General features: G+C 33.6%; 1 protein-coding gene across 18 annotated transcripts in view; it reads left to right on the forward strand.

Moving 5' to 3' along the window:
- ZBTB20 (zinc finger and BTB domain containing 20) overlaps positions 1-22,618 on the forward strand; it is a 531,250-nt gene that overhangs the window by 439,375 nt on the left and 69,257 nt on the right. For all 18 annotated transcript variants that reach the window (XM_087894799.1, XM_087894811.1, XM_087894812.1 and 15 more), the window contains one exon: positions 1,966-2,096. The gene's annotated coding sequence lies outside the window, so the exon portion shown is untranslated. The remainder of the gene's footprint in view (positions 1-1,965; positions 2,097-22,618) is intronic.

A 22,618-nucleotide genomic window follows, 5' to 3' on the forward strand; every position in this document is an offset into this window, starting at 1 on the left:
TCTTTAAAAAGAAATGAAGTACTTTCTGAGTCCTGAACATATTCTTAGCGTTACAGAGTTCATACAGCGATCTTAAATATGACAACATATTAAGGATATAACAAGCAAAATAGGATAAATTCTATTCATTTTATCTTCCGGACACTCATTTTTTCCCCATAAATAATAGTGGGATACATGAAAGTTTTTCATTAAAAAAAGTTGCATTTTGCTTTACTTTTACTTTACTTTTTACTTTAACTTTCTCACTGACTGGAATCCCTTTTTCTTCTTCCTTTTATACATTCCTTTTCTATTCTAGGTTCTAAATATATGTAAATATCTGCATCATTCTCTTAAGAATTTTGTTACATGATAATTAGTAGTTTCAAATTATGAAATGCACTTTAAAATTATGAAAAATTATGAAACTTAAGAAAAACTATATATTAACTTTTAATTTCATACATTTAAAAAAATTCAAATAGATAAACTATTAAAAAATATCTAAGCTATGAATATACATAAGAAGCTACTATCAAAATGGTTACATTTCACTGAAGAACACAAATATAGAATAACCTGAACAAGGATGCACATTTAGAGTTAAGAACTTTAACCCGTCCATATCTTGTTGAATCAACCTGGCCATTGTTGGGGAATGTTGGGAGCTGTACTTCAGTAATATCAACTACAGACTCAGAATACTTGATAGAATCATTTTTTTAAAAAAAAACTTCAACACCCTTCCAACAATTCTATAATAATTAGCTGTGTTGACTTATATGATAATCTCAAATCTGAATCTTGAATGAGAACTTTAATCCATCATATCTTGTTGAATGAACTTGGCCATTGGTAGGGAATTTTGCAAGTGGTAGTTCAGTAACTTCAACTACAGATTTAGAATACTTGATAGAATCGTCATTTAAAAAAGAATAAAGTTCAACACCCTTCAAACAATCCTATAATGGTGATATTGACTGAATTTTTTTATTCATTGTATGATTTTGTTATTTGTATTACTTTTGAATTTTTTTAGTATTTAGTTATTTAGTTTTTAGGAATTTATTTCTCTTTCTTAAGAATTCTGACATCAGTTTTGTGATAACATTTCTGATTTGATTTCAATCAAATCAAAAACAGACATTTTTCTTGAGGAAATACTTGAATGAAGATATAAGTGAGCTACCTATATCTACTTAAGATTAATGTAGACAAGACAAAATTGCCTAAAGCTGGTGTGCCTTTGATATGGTTATATTTCCCATAAAGAACACATTTTCTAGACTGGAGCACTTGTTAAAACCTATATTGTTGCAAGGTTCCTAGATAGCAGTTGTGTATTTGATTAGTGCCTTTTATCAGTCTGATAAGTTGCCTGCAGTCATTTCCATCAAATCAGGGTTTGGTTCAGGAAATTCAGGTTACAAAAATTTCCCATGTGGATTACTGCAGTATGCTAGGTGTGGTTATCTTTAAAGATTGTTCAGAAATTGCGTCTAATTCAAAATTCTGCAGCCCACTAACGTATGTAGATGAGCCATAAGAGGCAAATTACTCTTTTCTTAACACACCTGCACTGATTGCCTGTTTGCTTTCTAGACCCATTTCTAAATGCTAGCAGAGACTTTTAAAGTATTGAACATCCTGCATATATTAGGTGGTGGCTTTTCCTTACTCTGTGTTCATGGTGTCACTAGTTGTGTAGGAAAGGCCTGTTTTCTTTCTACCTTTCATAATCTATAAACTCTTGTTATAAATCTTTAATTGTAGAAGTTCTCCTAGTTATACTCTATTTGAAATAAAAGTATTGTTTAAAAAAAACCTTTCAATTCTGTTTTTGTTTAATTTGCTGTAGTATGTTTTTCCAGATATTTGTTTGAGATTGGCAATTTAGATACTTCTGTAAATTCTTTAGAATTATTAATAAATTTCATATAAGTTGTCATATAAGTACTAAAGAAAATACATTCTATTTTACAGGTGAACAAGCATTGTCACACAGCTTTGTTGAGGTCCATGTTGGCCAGACTACATAAGAGTCAGAGCAGAATTTGCAGACATTCATCCTGAGTTCTTGTTCTAATTACAGGGCCCACACTGGTTCTTCAAATGTAAGTTGGAGTTACTCCATTTGTTATATTTTCTATTTGAATTCATGTATTTTTATTTTTTCATTTTATTATTTCAATATTTTAAACTTTGTTCTATTAAAAAGTTGGTCTTGAATCTACATGTGGATCAGCTGTTATAACCACACATTTGTTTGTCATGTATTTCATGTCATTTATTTATTTTAAACCCGCCCCACAAGCCATTAATGCCTAATCATTCAGAAATATGGTATATAGAAATGCTTGTTTTGCAGATGGTGAAGATACTGCCATTTATCTGTGCTTAAGTGTTGAGAAGATCAATTGGCAGAGATACAACCTTAATCCAGACTCTATTCAAGGGAAAAAATCTATTTAAAACTGTGGCTTTCATCCTCATATTATCAATATTTATGCTATACATGTACAAACATTAGTAATATATTTTGTATGTTTGAAAACCCAAAATTCTTTTGTGGTAAAATATTTCAGTACATAAGATTTGATCTATATTAATACTAGTAGTGGCTGGCTTCACAGAATATACATAATGGCTTTTCTTACAGAATAATTTTATGAAGATAGTAATGGTGGCATTCTTAGACTACATTTAACAAAAAATAAGTTTTTATATTTTAAAGTTACATGTGAGTTTTTCTCCCAACATAATTTATTCGTTTTTTCTGATTCTAGAAAACAAAATGGTTTCAGTTCATTTTGAAATTTTCCCTTACTGAGAAATCATAATGGTATAGAAAAATGAAAATATTTTTATTACTTTTTTACTCAAATCATGTTGTAATTGCATAGTTTACACAATTAATGTAAAACAGTGATTACAATGATTGCATCCTGAACAAAATAAATGTGTATACTCAGGATTAAAATTAAACTGGATTTTTAAATAATCTAATCTAATCTAATCTAATCTAATCTCTTACTCAGTGCAGGAAATCCAGAACTAAAGCATATTGTATGATGTTGAGAAAGCATATCAATGGTTTGCTACCAAACCTCCGGCAAAGCTTAGTCTACCTTCTTCCCCCATCTTTTGTTAAACTGCTCTTGTCATGAAGCATTTTTTTCTACTGTTTACTCAAAATCTATCCTTCTGTAACATAGACCATTAGACCTAGACTAATTCAGTAACAGGTCCTTGCCCTCTTCTTGTAGCAGTCTGTTATTTTCTAGGCTACCGTTTTTAGAGGAATTTCCTTCAAAGGGAAAATAGAAGATAGTAGTTAAAATTGACTAGCTACGTGTAAGTGTTCCCTTTTTTTATTGAATGAGGTATCTCTTATGTAATTTTAGTACATATTTTCTAACAAAAATGTTTACAAAGTTGAAGGCCTGTAAGATATCTGCTTGTACTTTTAAAAAAGATGTGAAAGAAAAGAAACATTTTATTTTAAAGGTCTGCAATATGAATCCACATTCATTAATGCACAGCAAGCAATAGATAAAGAAGATACATGTAATCAATCTTATCCAAGAACAACATGTACTATCTTGTCTTAACTCTACATTTTTGTCTGCACCTGCTGAAAAATTGCATTTCTTGTTTTGCTCATTTCCTCATTACTGTTTTTTTTCTAAGTAGTTTGAAAACGAATAGATCCAACAAAGAGGAAATCCAAGCTAATTATATATTAATCATAGTGTCATTAAGACATTCCTAACTCTTCTTACATTTCTAGCACTAGAGCAGAATTGGTGCAAAATCAAAGCAAAATCTGGAAGTATCCAGGATCAGACTAGCAAAGAATAACAGGAACTTGTAATTTCTATGTCCTGGAAGGTATATTGCTGCATCCTGAAATTCATATTGGTCTTCTTTATAATTGCAAAAAACACTGGTAGATTATATTATGATATTTATAGTAAACCCTTCCTTCCTTCCTTCCTTCCTTCCTTCCTTCCTTCCTTCCTTCCTTCCTTCCTTCCTTCCTGAGAGTTTTACTATAGCAATTTACTTAATTGTTTCCCATTGTAAGGTTCTGCTTTTGATTTCTTTTTAATGATTAGCAGAGAATGATCAAGTGATAATTTAACTTGTTAAACTCATTGGTTTGGAGTCTAAGATGAAAAGTAGCAACTTCTGTCTCTCTTTCAGTATTCAACTGAACAATTCATCCTTTATGCTTCTATCCTTCATTTAGGAGGATCCATTTACTAGCCATATTAAACTGAGATCAATGTATAAGAACAATACACTTTTCATCATGAACTTACTTACCAGTTTAAATTAGGATCTAAAGAAATTAAAATGTGATTTTGTATGCAATAAGAATATTAATTTCAGATGGCCATGTATACATACCCCTAAACCAGAATTCAGGTTAAAAGATGCCATTTGCCAATCAATCATACGGAACTAGGGAGTGGAAGTTTGGGGGTGGATTGTTTAATAAGTTTTATTATAGGATATATTTTTTAAAAAAACATTAAATTCTGTGTCACACTTTCAGTGTGAGTTGGGTGACTATATACATTTGCTAAATAAATAAACAAGCAAACAAATACTAAAAGACAGGTGTTGGTTTAAGTAAAGATTAAGATATATACCATATTATGAAAGAACAAGTGTGGTTCACCATCTTTCCATACAGTTGAATAGTTTAAAGCTGTTAGTAATAATTTAATTAAAAATAAGTTCATTAAAGTAATTGGACTAACCTAGAAATTGTAAAAAAAAATGTTTATGAGTATATTTGCTACTTCTGATGTTTCTGGTAGGTAGCTGAATCATCCTGATGGCATGCAACAGGAACCAGCTGTTGAGAATATTAAAATGCAAGCATTTATTCCTCTAGAGAGACAGTAACATCTGCAAAGTTTTCCTGTCTTGATAATTCCACAGAGCATTCCCTAGTAGTTTTAACTTTTTTCATCTTTCTGCAATTGCTTTGGATCTCTTTTTGTTTCATAATATGTCAAGGAATATTACACTATGTGATTGTTACTGAGATTAAAAATAAAATTAGTTTAGGAAGAGTTATAATTTTAAGTATGGGAGATACAGTACATTATTGGTGTAGAAAGGAAATGAGTGATTCTATGTGACATAAATCATTTTTGCTACTGGTACGTAGTATATTAATGATGATAGAATGAAGAAACAGGCGCTAACAGGTAATTCCACAGATTCCATTTCTGCAATATTAGTGTGAATAATGTTAGAAATTTTTCTAAAAAGTTGTATCCCATTTCTGTACCTTTTCTTAATTACCTTTACTTATTCAAATTAATATCCTGGTCTTTGATTAATTTTCTTCTAATTACTTCTGGGTTTAAAATTTTCTATATTATAGCTATCTACAGTTAAAATGAAATATAAATCGGCAAGTTCATAGCATCTAATTCGAATTTCATTGCTTGCAATGGGACTTAGGTTCAATAATTTAACTAAGCTGGACTGTTGTGAAAAAAATGCTAACATGTTAAATATAGACATAAACACAATATTTAAATTCCAGGAGAATTACTTGATTATAATGTATGTAGAACTACCAAAGATCCAGTTTGGTTTAGTAGTTAAGGCACCTGGTTAGAAACTGGGAGACAGTGAGTTTTAGACTGCCTTAGTCAGAAAGCTAGTTGGGTGGCCTTGGCATAGTCATTCTCTCTCAAGCCAGAAATGGCAAACCATTTCCAAAATCTTGCCAAGAAAACTGCAGAGATTTGTCCAGGCAGTCACTAGGGAACTCAAAGACACACACAAACGCACACTAAAAAAGAACTGTGAGGGATAAGAGGCATTGATAGAATTGGAATGTTAAGAGGCAATACAGTTTATTAAGTACAGGCCCACAAATCTGACCCAAAAATAGGCTGTGAACCAATTCAGGACTGTTTTCTGAATAAGTTTTCTCAGATTTCTATTCCATCTTTTGTTCATAATATTAGTATAACATAGATAGCATTCCATCCTCCAGCTTTCTCCTACAACTATATTTAGGAATAATTAGGCTGAAAAAGAGGATGGACTTAAACATGGAAACTCCCAATCCCAGTCCAATATCTTAAACACTACATCTACACTGCATTTTTAAATACCACACTTCTACATTGTAGATATTCTTAATCCATGTCAGTTCTTGGTCCATAGTAGGCGGTATGATGTGATTTTGTTTACAGCTATAATTGACTTTTTCCAAGCCTGGACAACTACATTATACTATTTTCTGCAATATATTCATTGTCAATGTACAATGAAAAATATACTGACTAATAGACACAAGACCCATTACTTGCTTGGTATCATGAAACTTACTTTATAAAGTATTAAGCTACTAAGGCCAGCTAAAAGTCTTATATTATCCATGTAAGACTTTCAGTTGGCCTCAGTAGCTTGATACTTTATAAGGTAAGTTTCATTGTACAAAGCAAGTAATGGGTCTTGTGCCTTCTAGTTAGTATATTTTACATTTAATTACATCAGCCATGTAATTAACTGCTTCTCATGTCAGGGTTCTGCTTTGGAATTCCATATTTACTTCCTTTTGCATTTGGATTAGAGTTGGCTATTTTAAACAGAGAACTTCTGAACTGTTTACTTTGCTGTATTTAACTCTTTGCATGGCCAATCCTGGTTTTATATTTTATTATCTATACAGACTTTATAATCTATAGAGACCTAGAATCACAAAGGGAAAAAAATACCGGTAATCTAATTATACAATATTGAAGGCATTGTAGCAGTCTGTCTTTATTCAATCTGAGTCGGTCACTGGGACCAGAGATTTAGTCTTCTGAGTTTTTGGACTCATGATGGAGCCCATCGTCAGGAAACTTTTCTCTACCGGAATGTAGACAGAAGTTTTCTGAAAACTTTTCTCTACATTCCACACATTCTGGTAGAGAGAAGTTCCTTGAGGATGGACTTCAGCAAGAGTCCAAAAGCTCAGAAGATTTAATCTCTGGTCCCGGTGACCAATACAGATTGGATCCTGCAAAATTATCCTGGGACATGTATATTTGCTTGTATTCATAAGACTGTCTTTAATAAAAAAAATTGTACAGACAACCACATATTTCAACTGTTTATATAACAATGCAATGGCTAGTAGTTAATTACCTACTGTTTTATAATACATGAATATGTCATAAATTAATGTTATTGTACTTCTCACTTATGCTGCTTTTCACCAATTAAATGTCCAGTACAATTTATGTATACATCATTATACCCTTAAGAATCACACCCTGCTTTTTATTTGGAGTAAATGTTTTGCATAACTCAAAAGCAAAGCAGTTGCCATGTAAACAGCATAATTCCCATTTACAGGAAACTCATGCTTGATTCTACCTTGGATTATTCATAGGCTTCATACTATATGCATTTTACTGTGCAACAACCTGATAGGATGTCAAACATTCATGGTTTTGACAGCATCTTAAATATACAAAGGTAGAGTTCTCTATTGCAAAGTTTATTAATAGTCTCTCTCATAATTTAATAGACTAGAGAAGGTTCTGGTAGAATAAGTTGTTTCTAATTAGCAGACAGTTTAATGTCATTTTTGATATCCACAAGGAATTCAATAAATAAAGTTAATATTTTTGATCTAATGTTTTAAAAGAGATGATTTAAATATATGGTCACCTTAGAAATGTATTTATTAGGGAATTGCTCTTATATGCATACATACATATAAACATATACCAGAAATCTAATAGATCTTCTAGTCCAAGTCCTTGCTCAAGCAGAAGACCTTACCATTTCAATATATAATTGTCCAATCTCTACTTAAAAACTTCTGAAGGCAAGCCGTTCCACTGATTAATTGTTCTAATGGTCAGAAAATTTCTCCTTAGTTCTAGGTTGGTTCATCCATTGCGACTTCTTCTGTCTTCAGGTGCTTTGGCGAATAGGTTGATCCCCTCTTCTTTGTTGCAGCCCCTTAAATATTGGAACACTGCAATCATGTCATTCCGATTCATTCTTTTCATTTCTTTTCAAATATCTTCTCTTGGTTCCTATTACTATGAAACATTTATGCTGAGAAAAGATAGGGAAAGCATGTAGAGCATGGATTCTGAAATTCTTTCACACAGCAGTTGGGATAAAAATATATGTGGTTTTTTTTTATAACAGATAATGTATGTGTGTTTTTCTGTTCTCCCTTTGTTGTGGCACCCATATGGGCATATAGGTGTATTAGGACTTTATGTATCAGTGTATTAGGAAGCATATGACAGACTTCACTTAAAGTAAAGGGACAATGAGGGACAGGGCTCAGACAGAACATTGCCAATAGTCTGACCTGCTACATAACTACCCTTCTCATAGGAATGCACTAAGGTTTTTTTTTCCTGAATATTTTTCTCTGTAAACCCTGGGCTTTTTTGTTTTTTGTTATCTTCCACAGATCTATTTTTGTCTTGTCCTTATCTTTTAGTTTTCAGATACATTCTCTTGGGTTGGAAAGAATAAAAATTAGATGTGATTTTTATTAGGGAGTATGGATATGGGTAGAATATGGGATATTTTAGGAAAGACCGCAATGTCAGATGAGAAATAGACTGCAGAAGAGAATGAAAATTGACCTGTACCTATAGACATATTTAAAAAATTTGTTTTGTTACCATATTTCAGCTATCTCAATTCCGATGAGATCAGTGCAAAGAAGTTATTCTTTCCTTGTATGCATTAATATCAGCAATTTTCTATAGTCAAGGTGTCAATATCCATAATAATCAGGTTCGGTATGTTTTATGAATGAAACATTATTCCTACAGATTTTCTTCTCCAGATCAGAATGTTAAACAAGATGCTGCACATATTTGTAAGCATTCAAAGATCTGTGCCTACATTGACTGCAAGAATCTAATTTTATTTCATTTTAGTTCTTCATTCTCACTGAATCTCTTATTGCTATGAACTATGTAATTAGACAATCCATAGGCTACCATATTCAATTTGATTATTTTTCCATATCCAGAAAAAAATCTGTTGTTTTGGTGTTGAGCAGACAGTTAAATCTCCAAATTTTCATTATGGTTGACACTATAGAGTGAGCATTGAGCAAGTGACATCAACATACATTCTCAGAGAGCAATGGGATGATCCATTAGTAACATAGCATAGGCTATGTTTCATGGATTACTAGCATTATAAGCTTGAAAAAAATTGAGCTTTTTCAGCAGTAAAAGGAGTAATAAAATTAATAAAACTTTTAGACTGAATCCAGGCATTATTCATTACTTATTTTGAGGGAGTGTATTTTCTTTCAATAAGTCCAGTCCCATAAATACATGGAATGTATCCTTATTCTATTTTAGTTGTTCTGTAGCTGTTCTGAAGAAATACACATCAGAGTGCCAGTATATATGCATAAACAACTTGCCTATATTTATCTATACGTACAGTTCCTAGAAAAAAATGGCTTCTGAAATCATACAAGATTTTTTTAGATGTTTTGGACTTCAAGTCCTATCAGACTGAAGAATGCCAAGGAATTGTTGGAGTTCTAATCTAAAATATCAGGAAGGCAACAGGTTTCTTATCCCTGCTTCTGCAAGTATTGGTGAGATTTTATTCATTTTTTTTCCTGTCCCTTAAATTCTGTTTTAGGAGCAAAGGATCATTGTGTTCTTTGTAGCATTAGATGGAATCATACCTAACATTTGCTTGTAATGTTTGGGTAGTTAATCCATACCCATAGTAGCAACTTCAATTAATTGTGATTCTCTAGGTTAGTTCGGTATTATTTCTTACCTTCAGTCAACATAAAATTTCAGTATCCAGAGATGAACGTTATTTCTCATATATACAAAGCTACAGTGAAAAAATAAGGTGCAGTTACAAGTATAAATGAAGGTATAACTTAAAACTACAATAATAAGTTTTATTCTGAAGGAGAAGGGAGTAAAAAGTTGCCAGTGCAGCAAATGAACTGCTATTGAGCTATGACCCTATTGTCTGTTTTCCATCCACCTGTTTGCAAATGAATGAAACAGAGTGAATTGATTTGGCATAGGGTCAAAAGATATTTTAAACTTTGAAGTTCTTTTTTGTTCTCTGCTTGCATTTGAGAAGTCAGGGAACCTACTTTAGATATGCATTTTAAATTAAATTATATGTAATAGACATACATTGGTGAACATTTTTTCTGTTTTTTTTATTTTGGTTTTATAAACAATGGCATTACAATACTGATGCAATATCAAAAGCATGCCTTTTGAAGCTACGAAGATTTTTTTTAATGTTAAATTTGCACTCCTCTTTTCTCCAGGGATATCAGGTGTTTTACCTCAGAACAGTCTTGCTATTTTCTATCTTGTATGTTTTTCTCTATATTAACATTTCATATAAAGATAATTTGTTAAATGAATCAACAAAATGTGTTCTGTGGAAAAATATTCTGAAATTTTGTTAGGTCAATTCATGGATTAGCTTCTCAGTCAGTAGTACAAATTAGTAAGATTGTATTGCATATCTGGATTTTATGCAGTATATTATCCTAATGGAAATAACAGTATCTGAAGCACATTTGTGAAAACTAGAGGCAGAACAGATAATTCAAAGGATTATTTTGTGATGAGCTTCTATTATTCTAGTCAGTGTTTTCTCAAATTATATTTTAATATAAAAGGTCATACACTTTCTTAAAGATCTTAAGATGAGCCATGTACTATTGCCAATAACAGAATAAGTTTCCAAATAAAGTAAATGGGGTAACAGAATTGAGTGACATGTGGTAGGCATGTTAGAAAAGTAAACTGTGTGGCACACACCTGCTTTTTGGCTGTGCTGTACCACAAGTTAGCATTTTGGATGAGCAGTTTCCGTTCTGTTGTTTTCTCTCAACACATGGTGTTCAAAACAGTTAAAAAGAAAACCGTGCCCATTTGTTCATCTCAGAAGCTTGCAATTTCTGAAAATTCTGCCAGATTTTATACATATATGTGTGTGTGTGTGTTGATAAATGAGAGAGAGATAGATAGATAGATAGATGGAAGGAGGGAGGGAGGGAGAGATCATATATGCAGTTTTAGCTGATATTTATATAGAGATGTTATATTTTCAAATGCAAGGGTAACACCATAAGAAAGCAACTGAAATTAATTCAAAGCAATTAACAGAAAGTACATATCTTTTAGAAATAGAGGTGTTGTTCATTGTGTATATACACATTAAAGTATATAGCTAAACTATAGAAAGTATCTAACAGTGCCTGTTCCAGACAATGCATTTACAGTTGAGCGCTTTTTAGTTTCTCATTAATCTGAAAACTTTATAACCATTGATAGATTTTGGGTACCAATTACTCTTTCGTTTTGTGACATTAGTAAAGATGTACTATGGCTGTAATGCATGACATTTTTCTAGAAGCTAAAAGAATCGAAATATTAAGGTCAGAGAAGGTATCCTGTCATCTCTAATTTGTACAGCTGCAAGTATAAAATAATGCTACTGAATTAAATATTAACAAATTTGAACAACGTAATTCAAGTGAGATTTGTATAATAAATAAATTTAACTGAGATCAAATAATATATCTTGTGATGTATTTTTTTGATTCTTCAAGCAAGCTTATATACAAAGCTGATGATTTTGTAATTTGAGAATAGAATGACTTCCTCACCAAATCACCAAATCTAAATTGATGTTCACTATCATTGACAACACCCTATTTTGGTGTATTATTATATGTAAAATATAGCTTATTAAAAAACACAAATAGTTCAATTCAATACATATTTAATATTTCCCAAAATATTGGTTTTTCCCAAAGAATCTCAATTTATCATGAAATAAATTGAAATTGATATAAGAAAGTGGCATCTATCATTCTTTATTCCATAAGCAGATACTTCGCCTTTGATGTATGATTTAACATATTGTAAATAATAAAACCAATGCAAATGATATAGACATAGTTATTGGTGGAAATTAAAAGGTGGCATTAAGTCCAGGCCATTTTCATTGGTTTTATTATTTACAAGAATATGTTATCATACATCGAAAGCAAAATGCATGCTCTATGGACTATAGAATAAAAAATGGGTGTCATTTAATGGTCTCAATTTCCATTTATTTCATAAAAAATCAAATCCTGGAGAAGGCTGATCTGGCATGTATCACCAAGACATGGCTGGGATTCCTCTCTTGGAAATGTTCCCAGCTGATATTGAGGGTGACAGCAACTTAGATTATAGGTAGGGGAGGTAGTGCGGCTGTTGTTATTGGAGCATTTCTGATTGTTACTAGGAGAGTCACTCCACAATTATCCCTCTGTGAGACTCTTTTTCAGTTGATACCAGCCTCCCTCTTCTTAGCTGCAGGGTTGGTGGTGGAGTTTCTCAGGCTTATGTTTCTGGAGGTTTTTCAACTTGCCTTCCATTGGAATGGAATTGGAGGTAGCTTTGGAATTCATGGAAACCATGACTTCCACAAGTCTGTCCAAAATAATTCATGGTCTAACTAAGGGTAGTAGTCACATGTGAGGTTGTTGTTTTTGTTAAGGTGGTGCCTTTGTGATCTGGATTTGATGGACCTATTTTTGGCCCAATCACAATCTGGTGGTTATCAGTTTTTCTAGCATTGCCTTTTGCAGGAAGGCGGAGTGGAGCAGGTCACCCTCAATGGCTGATGCACTCAGTGGATTTCAGGGAGCTGGGGATTATAACTCAAGATCTGCATAATCCTGCTGAGATTCTAGTTGTCATCTGGAATAAATAGGATTGCTGCCACATGGACTGCTGACTTATGAATCTCATATTGCCATATGGTATACGGAGGGATTGAGAGGGATAAAACAGATCAAGAGATGTCTAGAATGCCACTGGCAGAAGATGAAAATGTTGGTTAGGGCTGCTATTAAAGTCTACCTTGTGACAATTCATGTGGTGAAGCAGAATTACTTCTGTGCATAAATTGCATCTGTAGATAATCACCCTACAGTCCTCTTTAAGGTGATCCAAGTTCCTCTGGTAAGGAGATATAAGTTCTATCTGCAGGGGCATACTGAGGAATTTGTTGATTTTCTGACAGATAAAGTAATTCAGATTCATTTCGAATCAGATATCAGTGTGGACACTGGTCCAAGGAAAATGCCTAGGGTAGGTCCTTTCCCAGTTATCTGGAAACAGTTTGACCCTATTGCTCCTGAGGTAGTAGACAGGATTTTAGGAAATGTGAGCTCGGCCACCAGTGTCCCCCATGGCTGGTAAAATCCTCTGGGTGTGTGATGTGTTAGTGATTACAATTTTTGTCCTGTTACCAACCTTTGCTTTCTGGGAAGGGGTCATACTGCAGCATCAGAGGATCCAAAACAGATTATCTGCCTGTTTCAGTTGGGATTCTGGCCTGGATATGGGATGGAAATTGCACTGGTCACACTTTTTGATGATCTTTGGTGATAGCAGTATGGGGATAGTGCATCTATCATTGCTTTACCTGACCTCTCCATATTTTAAGTAATGTCAACAATGTTATCTTTCTGGAAAAGGCCTGGGTTTAGGGATACCATGTTGTCCTGGTTCACTTCCTTCTACCAAGGCTATTTTCAATTGGTGTTGATTGGGAGCAGGAGTTTCAGCTCTTGACCCTTACTTTGTGAGATCTCACAGGCATCAGTTAGTGCTGCAGTGATCTTTCTGTTCCTGTTTAACATATATATGATACTGCTGGATGAAATCATCCATCACAATGGAGTGAGGATATCATCAATATGCTGATAATACTTTGTTTAATTTGTTTACCTTCCATCTTGTGAGTTGTACATCTCTACCTGTCATGAGTTAAGCAATGTTTCGTGCGTTACCGCCCTTTCTTCATGCCTGGAAGCTATTGAGGTCCGGATGGGGATAACAGGCTAAAACCGAACTCTGGCAAGATGGCGTGGCTTTGCTTCTTGAAAAATTACCACCATTGGTCATGGATGGGATTATAGTGCCCCAGAACTACCCAGTGCATAATCTGAGGGTTCTTTTGGACTCACAACTCCTCTCAAGGGACAGGTGACAATTATGGCCAGGAAAGTCTATGGACTACTGCCAGTTGTTCACCAGTTGTATCCATTCCTGGACTAACATGCCCCCCTCACAGTTACCCATGTTTTAGTTACCTCCCATTTCTACTACTGCAATGTGCTCTTTGAAGGGTATCCACAAGCTTCAACTGGTTCAAAATGCAGCAGCCTGCATATTTCTGAGCAAGTCAAGATGTGTCACTGTTTTACAGGAGCTGCATTGGTTACCAATTTGCTTCCAGGTCCAAGTCATGATGCTGGTTATCACCTTTAAAGTCCTATATAACTTGGGGCCAGGTTATTTGAAGGATCACATCTTCCTGGCCCAGAGGCTCAGAGCAAAAAGGCAAGGTATGTTACAGCTCCCATCTATTAGGGAAGTACATCTAGTGAAATCAAGGAAAAGGGCTTTCTTTGTGATAGCTCCCTCCATTTGGAACACCATTACCACATAAATAAGATTTGGTCCCATCTTGATACATTTTTGGAAGGCCCTAAAGATATGATTCTGTCAGGTGGCCCCAGATTGATACAGAGCCAATCGGGTAGCTCAAGTGATTGTGAGAACTGGGGGAGTATGGCTTTATGGATTCTTATATTGTGATACTTTAATGTTGTAAACTGTCCAAGTCACCGTACATTTTATTTTTTATTTATTTTATTTTATTAGATTTATATACCACCCTACTCCCGAAGGACTCAGGGCGGTGAACAATCAAGAGATAAAACACACAGATTACAAAATTTAAAAACAGTATAAAAACCTAATTAAATAAATTTGGCCCAGAACAGATTAAAACATCCCTAAAGTTTTAGACAAATTTAAAATTTACAATTAAAAAGGGAGGTTAGGCCAGGCCAGCCTGTTGGAATAAAAAGGTCTTGAGGGCACGGCGGAAGGTGCGTAAATCCGGGATCCTCCGTATCTCCGGGGGGAGCTCATTCCAGATATCAGGTGCCCCCACATAAATTTAATGTATACATTTGGATTGGTGAAAAGTGGCAGGGTACCAGCATTTTTGGTTGCATCTGCACGAATATGAAGGGATTCAATCTGTGAGGCATCCATAATTTAGGACTGGAATTTATACCCTTACATGCACTATATGGAACTAGCAGTAGAGAAAGGGACTATGATTAAACATGCTCCTTACTCCCTAGTGGCATAGGAGGTAGTTCTGCTAGTGCTGATATGATAAATGTATAATTTTTAAGGTATGTGTTTTTTCTGTGAATGTTGACAATTCTTTTTTGTCTAACCCTTTCTGGAATTGTTTTTAGTGGCAGTCATGTATGATTACTGTCGAATGAATAAGACTTAAGACATGTGTAAAAATATAAATAGCTCTACAATTATTTAAGGAAATTGAATTGTTTTGTGTAAGTCTGTAATGCAACCAGCATTAAATACATAGCATGTGATAATAGAAGTCTGCTTGGTTATTCTTGCTAGGAATCAAGAAAAATTCTTTATTTTGTAAAGATTGGCAAGGATACACATAACATGGGATTTGCCAATTTTTTTACAAAAATATGAGCTATTGACCTCCAGCCACTTTTTGCCAGAATGTAATAATGAAATTACTAGAATAAGAAAAAACATTAGAAAAGCATTTTATAGTGAAAGACTAAATAAGAAATAATTTATCTAAAATATTAGGTTTGGCTTTTGAAAGGAAAAAATAAAGCCACTATGAATTTGAATTAAATTGGAAGTAAATGCATTTAATAATTAATTAATTATCTATTAACTTAGTATTACCAGTATCTATTAAAAATTATTCTGATTTCTACTTTTTAGTAGAAATACTGGCATTCTAAAATGCCTGTTTGGACATTCATCATTTAAGTATTGGGGAAAGCTCCTTCCTTTTCAAGTCACCTATCACTCTGCTAATGAAATTATGTATACTTGATTTTTCCCTGAAGAAACTTTTACCTGTCATCTGTTAGACTGAGCAAAGCATAGGGATAACTTTGTGATGAGGTGTCACCTGTTAGACCTTAGTGAAGTTTTTATCCCTCATGCTTTTTCTGAAGTTCATAATTAGGCATTTGCTTTCTCTAATAGGATAATGTTTCTTAAACTGTATTTCTTTCAGGACTGTTTCCCAATTTTTAAAATTATAGAGAGCTTCTGTTTATATGGGCTATATTGATCAATATATACCATATTAAAAATTAAAATTGATAGATTCACTGTTGCTAGTACTTCCCATAATTGTTTGATGAGATTTTGTATTATTTTTCAACAAAGAATGACAAATAATTCTGATTTTAATGACTTCCAAGAGGTCTTCCAAGGATCCTAGAACAACACTTTAAGAAACTCTGTAATAGGATATTGTAGTAACAAGGTATTTGACTATGTTATAATCAACAGCATTATGATTTTAATTTTCGCATTCCCTCTAGCTAGGTGAAAGAGTTTCAGATAGTTATACTGGCACCATTCTCGAATGAGCTGATAGTCTGTAAAGTGAGGCGAAGAGTGACAGAATAGGAAATTCTTCAAAATACATTTTTAAATAAATGGTTCCAGTTTCATCACCTCATTAGAATTACTATGCTTAAGCAGGTGTATATTTGATTGTCCAATTTGTATGACCACCCATTCATCCTAAGAAATTATGGACAGCAAACAAAATGAAAACAAAGAAATCTATTAAAGCAAATCAATCAAACAAACCCCCTAATCTTGCATTGAGGCTCAATAAAACCACAAAATCACTAATTATATATATATATATATATATATATATATATATATATATATATATATATATATATATATATATATATATATATATATATATATATATATATATATTGGAGTCAGTGTATTAGTATGGAGGCTCTGATATATATATATATATATATATATATATATATATATATATATATATATATATATATATATATATATATATATATATATATATATATATATATATATATATATATATATATATATATATATATATATATATATATATATATATCAGAGCCTCCATACTAATACACTGACTCCAATATATCAGAGCCTCCATACTAATACACTGACTCCAATAGCATGTTAGCATGGTTACAGAATTAAAGAAGCAAAACATCTTAAAGGAAAAACAAAGTCCTGTTGCCTTTTGAAAAAGCACCTTTGAGACAACTATGATTCAGATGACTGAGAATCTCCATAGACTAACCCCAACACTTAACTAGATTATAAAACCAACACTAGAATATTTAAGGAAAGTATTTTAATAAGAGTAATCAAGTTATACTTTGAAATAATAATTTCACTGCTGTGTGAAATGGAGAGTTCTACAGACTAAAGTTGGCATATAGTCATCTATAAACTCTCTGAGCAAACAATGAGAAACAGACAGAAAAACAGTGTGATAAAGACAGTTATAAAATTGCTGAAAATTGAGTGACCAATACTGAATGAAAAAATCCCTCAAACTCTGTATTTTCCCTCCCAAGTTTATCTTACAGTTCCAGATCTCCCAGAAATTTTGGTCCCTGAGCCTGAAATAATAGATTTTGTGCCTGTTTCTCACAAGAGCTTAGCCAAAATTCCCTGAGAAGAAACTTCTTGTCCCACTGAATCCCATTCTACTCTCCACCCTCCCATGCTTCACTGAATGAACTGTGGCAGTAATTTGAGACTGTTTTAAAGCCCATCAAGTAACCAGTACGGTATTCGAAATTATAAATTCTCTTAATTCACTGCACTATACATGTGAAACTTTTGACAGTTTAGTAATATTCTGAATCCAGTAACTCATCGAGAATTAAGGTTGCTAATTCAGTTGAAGAATTGTAAACTTTTTGAATTGATCCATTCCTATATAGATTCAGTGTTTAATATCAGATTTTACAGTTCACCAGTTGCTAAGAGAAAAACTCTTGGTGCGTGTACTGTATGTATATGTGTAATCGTTTATGTATAGTTTATCATGTGTGCTAAAAGCTATATACATCCTTGATTAACTTGCCAATGTGGCTTTTCATAAAAATCTTTGTCAAGAATTATCATTGATACCATGCCAATTATAGAGAATCATACACAATAATAAAGTTGACTGAGTTTAACTTGCTACTTGGTTAAGTTTAAGATGGTACAAGACTTTGCTTGTTGCAACAATCTACATAATAATCTTTCCTGATGATTTTTTTTTTAATGTATGGTTACGTCTAATGACTTACATTTGTGCTCTGTGTCTTTGTAGGTATCATTATATGAAAAGGAACAGGAATAAAATATTTCACTTGATTTCATCAGTTTGTTACTCTTAACAAAGTTGAATATTAATTCTTCTTTTCCTTTCTGTTATCTATTAACTTAATTTTGCTTCCATGCAGGCCAAACGAAATACATGCAACTAATCATAGGTGTTCACATATTGTAAAATAAGAAATGCATTGTCAGGATATTCTATGGTGTATGTTTAATACGCACACCATAGCAACCAAACTCCAAATCTTAGGGAGCAAATGGGATGATCATATGCCACTGCCATATACAGTCCAACATAGTAAACCAGAGAAGTCACAGGTAAATTAGCCTTGTTTCTTGTCATCTGAGAAATGAACTGAGTATGGGTGACAAAACAGGCTTGAATTAATCAACTAATCACTGGTAGTTTTATCACAGGCATTAGATTTCTACAGATTGCTAGGATGTTATAACAAAACCATTTCTATTTTGATACATATAGTATTGACATAGATCTTATAATAGTCTCTATGATTCATACTTATGTGATTCAGAGCTTGTGTGAGACTTCTTGGCAGAACCTTGTTCCTAGCTTGACCTTTTAGTGGAGTTTTGACCTGTCTATTTCATTTCCTTTTTGACTGCTGCTATAGTATTCTGGAACATGTTATTGGCTATTCACATTTCTTTTTGTTATTTTTATTTTCTTCATTCTACTTTCTTTGATTTATTTCTTCCTCTATATTTCTCAGCATTTTGCTTTTTTGTTTTCTGCTATCTTTTTTCTTTCTGAGCATAGCTTAGTTCATAAGAATACAGTTTTTAAGGCTTTGAAGACACTGTAGAATAGAATAGAATAGAATAGCATAGCATAGCATAGAATAAATAGAATAGAATAGAATAGAATAGAATAGAATAGAATAGAATAGAATAGAATTCTTTATTGGCCAAGTGTGATTGGACACACAAGGAATTTGTCTTCGATGCATATGCTCTCAGTGTACATAAAAAGACAAGATACACTCGTCAAGAATCACAGGGCACAACACCCAGTGACAGTCATACGGTACAATAAGAATCAAATCATACTAGGAAACAATATAAATTGCAAGGATACAAGCAACAAAGTTATAGTCATGCAGTCACAAGTGGGAGGAGAGGGGCGACAGGAACAATGAGAAGACCAATAGCAATAGTAATGCAGCCTTATGTGAATAGTTTGACAGTGTTCAGGGAATTATTTGTTTAGCAGAGTGATGGTGTTCGGGGTAAAACTGTTCTTGTATCTAGTTATCTTGGTATGCAGTCCTCTGTAGCGTCATTTTGAGGGTAGGACTTGAAACAATTTATGTCCAGGATGAGAGGGATCTGTAAATATTTTCACAGCCCTTTTTTGACTCATGCAGTATACAGGTCCTCAATGGAAGGCAGGTTGATTTTAATTGTTTTTTCTACAGTTCTAATTATCCTCTGAAGTCTGTGTCTGTTTTGTTGGGTTGCAGAACAGAACCAAACAGTTATAGAAGTCCAGATGACAGGCTCAATAGTTCCTCTGTAGAACTGTATCAGCAGCTCCTTGGACAATTTGAGCTTCCTGAGTTGGCGCAGAAAAAACATTCTCTGTTGTGCTTTTCTGATGATGTTTTTGATGTTAGGTGTCCATTTTAGGTCTTGAGATATGATAGAATCTAGAAATTTGAAGGTCTCTACTGTTGATACTGTTTTGTCTAATATTGTAAGAGGTGGTAGTATAGGAGGGTTTCTCCTAAAATCTACCACCATTTCTATGGTTTTGAGTGTTGCACCACAAGGCTAGTTGTTCAACCTCCCATCTGTATATATTAGGTAAGATAGTAGGCTACCATCTCCTGCATACCCTATGTCTGATCATTCTTAGAGAAGAACATAAAATTAACTCTTGCGATTGTTAGTAGGGATTTAGAAAGCAGACTCAGTGTGACTGCTTCTTTAGATTAAAAGGAAAGAAAATGCAGCCATAAAATCTGCATGTGAACTCTTCATACTATACATAAATGACCTTTGTGATCATATTACAGGCAACTGCGTTCTCTTTGCCGATAATGTAAAAATATTTAACACCACAGACAATGCTGCTACTCTTCAAAAAGACCTTGACTTTGTGTCGGAATGGTCAAACAATTAGCAACTCCAAATCTCAACCAACAAATGCTCTGTCTTACACATTGGCAAAAAGAACCAGAAAACAAAATACAGGCTGAGTGGACACAACCTTGTAGATGACGCTCACTCTGTCAAGGACCTTGGAGTACTCATATCTAATGATCTAAGTGCCAAAGCTCACTGTAACAACATTGCCAAAAAGGCATTAAGAGTTGTAAACTTAATCTTGTGTAGCTTTTTCTCTGGTAATATCACACTACTAACCAGAGCATATAAAACATTTGCTAGACCAATTCTCAAATACAGCTCATCTGTCTGGAACCCACATTGCATATCGTACATTAATACAATCGAATGTGTCCAGAAATATTTCACAAGAAGAGTCCTCCACTCCTCTGCTTGCAACAAAATACCTTATGCCACCTTACTTGAAATTCTGGGCCTAGAAACGTAGAACTATGCCATCTTCAGTATGACCTAAGCGTAGCTCATAAAATCACTTGCTACAATGTCCTACCTGTCAATGACTGCTTCAGCTTCAACCACAACAATACACATGCACACAATAAATACAAACTTAAAGTGAACCGCTCCAAACTCGATTGCAGAAAATATGACTTCAGCAACAGAGTGGTCAGTGCCTGGAATACATTACCTGACTGTGGTTTCATCCCCAAACCCCCAAAATTTTAACCTAAGACTGTCTACTGTTGACATCACCCCATTCCTAAGTTGTCTGTAAGGGGCGTGTATAAGAGCACCAGCGTGCCTATCGTCCCTGTCCTAATGTTTCTTCTATTTGTATCTATTTTATGTATCCAATCCATATTTATACTTATTACCTAATATGTTCTTGACAAATAAATAAATAAAATAAAAATAAATAAAATAAAATAAAATCACACAAGAATAAAAAAGAGGCATAAAGAGAAAGATCATCCTCTCAAAGAGATGACTTCATTTAAATCCAACCCATCTTTGCTTATCTCATTTCAACCTAAGGTTGCTGTAGTTCACATCTTTCCATTTTCCAAGTGTTTATATTTCCACTCACTCTGATTGAGGTAGTCACAGATTATCCATTTCAAGAAATCAATTACATCTCTGTGGAGATCCCTCTGGAATTCTGTAAGTTTCATCTTATAGAACCTATTTCTCTGCAGGGAGAATTCACATATGGTTATACATGCCAAGTTGGCCCATTCTTTACAATTAAATTGTGAATCAGGGCAGATTTATTGGCATTCAAAAGTAGAAGCTGAAACCCAGGGCTATCAAGGATATAATCATCTGTTATAGAAGGTGAAGGCTAATGCCAGACCTTGGGACTACTCTACTGTTCCATTTTCTATTATATCACCATCACTTCTCTCATTCGCAGCCAGGATCCAGCAGCTCTGAGAGTCACCATGATTTTACCTTTCTGTTGTCTCTTCACTAACCAAGGACAAACACAGCTATCACATCAATAATAACAAAATAAATACAATGTGAGGCAGACACTAGAAGGGCATGCTATCTGAAGTATAGGAAGAAGAACAGACCACAGAATTAATTGCTGTACCCTAGTCAGACCTCATGTTGGATTTTTGTATCCAGTTTTGAATACTACAATTCTGAAAGAACAGTGAAAAATAAAAACAAGATTTGAAGAACCGAAAATCAATCCCTACAATGAATTGGTAAGGAATGTGGGTATGTTTAGCCTACAGAAAAAATGACTGAGGAAATATACTATCACTGTTTTAAAATCTGAAGGATGAAATTGTCAGTTGCCCCAGAAGGTAGGACTATATCCAGCAGATTAAAATTACAACAAATGAAGTCCGGGCTAAACATCTGAAGGAATTGTCAGTCAGTACTATAGACTGCCACACAAAGTGATAAGTTCTCCTTAGCTAAATGTTTTCAAATAGGGCCTCAATGGTCAGTTGTCAGAAAAGCTGTAATACATCCTGTAATAGAGGGTTGGACTAAAATAATATATAAAGTCATTCTAACTATGATTCTGTGAGACTATCTGTTAACTTCCATAGTGTTTAGGTAGTTCTCAATTTACAACCATAATTGAGCTCAAAATTAGTTTTGCTAAGTTAGACAGTTGTTAAGTGAGCTTTGCCCATTTTTACAGTCTTTCTTGTTACAGTTAAGTGAATCACTACAGATGTTAAGTTAATAACACGGTTGTTAAAGGAATCTGGCTCCCC

The sequence above is a fragment of the Pantherophis guttatus genome, chromosome 5, assembly GCF_059756535.1.
Source record: "Pantherophis guttatus breed Tessera chromosome 5, ASM5975653v1, whole genome shotgun sequence".
Taxonomy (NCBI): domain Eukaryota; kingdom Metazoa; phylum Chordata; class Lepidosauria; order Squamata; family Colubridae; genus Pantherophis; species Pantherophis guttatus.